The following is a 3,240-nucleotide window of genomic DNA, read 5'->3' as shown; positions in this document are numbered from 1 at the left end:
ATCAAACATGCCAGGTTCACTTTCTTCACTGTCAGAGTCACTTTCCGTGCCGTGCGGCTCCTCGGAAATGATGCCGGCTTTTGCGAAAGCTCGAACAACAGTGCCAGCAGACATGTTAGCCCAAGCATCTACAATCCATTGGCAAATTGTGGCGTAACTCGCCCGGCGCTGCCTTCCACTCTTGGTGAAACTGGTCTCCATCGGTCATCCATCGCTCCCAGGCCGCTCGCAGCCTTACTTTGAACGGGCGGTTCACACCGATGTCCAGCAGTTGGAGTTCCTTTGTCAGGCCTCCCGGAATGACAGCAAGCTCACAGTTCATTTGTTTCACTAGTTTTTTCACATCGGCTGTGAGATGGGCACGCATAGAGTCACAGATTAAGAGCGATGGTGATGCGTGGAAAAAACCACCTGGTCTCCTTACATACACCTCCCTCAGCCAGTCTTTCATCATTTCCTCATCCATCCAGCCCTTTTCATTTGCCTTAATGATGATTCCTGCTGGAAACTTCTCTTTAGGCAAAGTCTTTCGCTTAAAAATCACCATAGGCGGCAGTTTCTGTCCATTAGCATGGCAGCCAAGCACAACAGTAAAAGAAGACTTTTCATACCCCGTTGTGTGTATCGCTACCGTGCTGGTCCCCTTCTTCTCCACAGTGTGACTCACCGGGATGTCAAAAGTGAGCGGGACCTCGTCCATGTTTGTGATGTGGCTGGGCTGGATGTGTTTGTCGGCGATGTGTTTGCTGCAGTAGGAGCGGAAAATGGCCAGCTTTTCCTTATAATCCGCTGGAAGTTGCTACGCTACCGTAGTCCTGGTCCGGATGGAAAAATGGCACCGTTTCATAAAAAGTGAAAGTGAAACTGCTTTTAGCCGAATGGTGACCGTCGAAACGCTTCTCCCGCTCGTTCTTTGCTCGATGATCCACCGCTCGAGTCTTTCCTCCAATTCGGGCCACCTCGCCTTATGTTCGCGGAAACTCAGCTGCGTTTTCTTGACCTGCCGGAGCTTGTTTTCTAGCTTCCTCCATTTGCGAACCATCGATTTGTTAATCTTAAATTCTCTCGCCGCTGCTCGATTTCCATGTTCCTCCGCGTAGCTGATGGCCTTCAGTTTAAACTGTGCTTCGTAAAGCGTGTCTGTTTGCCATTTTCAGGGTTGTTAAAACAACGATGTCCTGCATAACGCACATACCTGTTCTTTTATACAGGTATGTGCGATAAAGTCAACGCACACACTTCACCCTTTAGCGTTCTCATGGTGTTCTCTACTACGTCCTCATTACAACACACAGGGCGCACTGCGCTATAGGGCGCGCCGTACTTTTTGAAGAAAATCTAAGACTTTTAAGTGCGCCTTATGGTTGTGAAAATACGGTACTTGAGGAAAAAAATTAATGCAGCAATGTACAGAGATGTCCTTGGTGATAACCTGCACCAGAGCGCTCCAGACCAAAGAAAGGGAAAAGGTTTATCTTCCAATAGATTCAAGATTCAAGATTTTTATTTGCCATTTGCACACAGGACTGACAGTCCATGCACATTGGAATTCTTGTGCAGAGCTTTCCATGTCACGTCACACTTTTTACAGTATAAAAACACAGCAGCTAAAAAAGAAAGATAGAAATAAAGTAAGAAGTGGCGCAATCATATTATTTGCTATATACATTTAAAAAAACTGTACAGAGAGTGTTGTAATATACTTCTAGTATTGCACTGATAATATTGCAAATTTTTCACAGATCTGTTACACAAGTCTGTTGTGAGTATATTGCACATTAGTTTGTGAACCGATCATACATTCAAAATGAGGTAAAGTAGTGCTGTTTTATTTTAAGTGTTCTGTGTTTTTTGTTTGCCATCAGTCTGACTGTGGCGTATTCAGTGTTGTGTGAATATTTCAGTGTTTGTGTTTTGCCATGAATCTGACAGTTGCGGGGAAGAAGCTGTTGAAAAACCTACTTCTTTGTGTGATGATTCTGTCCGCTCTGTTGTGTCTCAGATTGTATATGCAGTTTTTGTGTCTGAGCAGAGAGTGAGCTGGATGGTGTGAGTCCCTGATAATTCTCTCTGCTCATTTTTGGCAGTGTTGTGCATACAGAAGGTCCATGGAAGGAAGTTTTGTTCCTATAATCCTCTCCACAGACTTTATGACTCTTTGCAGAGCCTTCCTCTCTGTCTGTGTGGTGTTTCCATACCAGACAGTGATACCTGCGGTGAGGATGCTCTCTATCAGTCCTCTGTAGGCCTGGGTGAAAGGGTGGATGGTTCATGCTGGCTTTCCTGAGCAGCCAAATGAAATAAAGCCTTTGCTGGGCTTTTTTCACTGTTGCTGTGGTGTTGAGAGTCCAGCTCAGGGCTGATGCAACCTGCAGTCCCAGGAATCTGTGGCCGTTGGCCCTCTCCACCTCTGTCACTTTGATGATAAGAGGCTGCAGGGGAGGAAGGTTCTTCCTGAAGTCCAGCATTAATTCCTTGGTCTTGTCCGTGTTGAGGATGAGGTAGTTTTTTTCCCCTCACCATAGACATGAACGTTGTCTACTAGAGACCTGTACCCAGACTCGTCCCCCCCTTGATATGGCAGCCTTGCTTCTGTCAGTCTGCCCCAGGGCAGCTGTGGCTACAACCGTAGCTTGCCTCCACCAGTATGTGAATGCGAGAGTGAATGAATAGTGGCATTGTAAAGCGCTATATAAATCCAATCCATTATTATTACAAGGTCATTAAGATAAGATGGGGCCTGATTATTTAAGACCTTGTATGTGAGGAGCAGGATTTTGAATTCTGGATTTAACAGGAAGCCAATGAAGGAAAGCTAAAACAGAAGAAATCTGCTCTCTCTTTCTAGTCCCTGTCAGGACTCTTGCTGCAGCATTTTGGATTAACTGAAGGCTTTTCAGCGAGTTTTTTGGACATCCTGATAATAATGAATTACAGTAGTCCAGCCTGGAAGTAATAAATGCATGAACTAGTTTTTCAGCGTCACTCTGAGACAGGATATTTCTAACTTTAGAGATGTTGCGCAAATGGAGGAAAGCAGTCTTACATATTTGTTTAATATGTGCGTTGACATGTCCTGGTCAAAAATGACTCCAAGGTTCCTCACAGCGTTACTGGAGGCCAAGGTAATGCCATCCAGAGTAAGAATCTGCTTAGATACCATATTTCTAAGATTTTCAGGGCCGAGTACAATAACCTCAGTTTTATCTGAATTAAGAAGCAGAAAGTTAGCGGCCATCC

The sequence above is a fragment of the Aulonocara stuartgranti genome (assembly GCF_965226115.1).
Source record: "Aulonocara stuartgranti genome assembly, chromosome: 3".
In the NCBI taxonomy this organism is placed as follows: domain Eukaryota; kingdom Metazoa; phylum Chordata; class Actinopteri; order Cichliformes; family Cichlidae; genus Aulonocara; species Aulonocara stuartgranti.
This window is presented reverse-complemented; position numbering follows the sequence as displayed.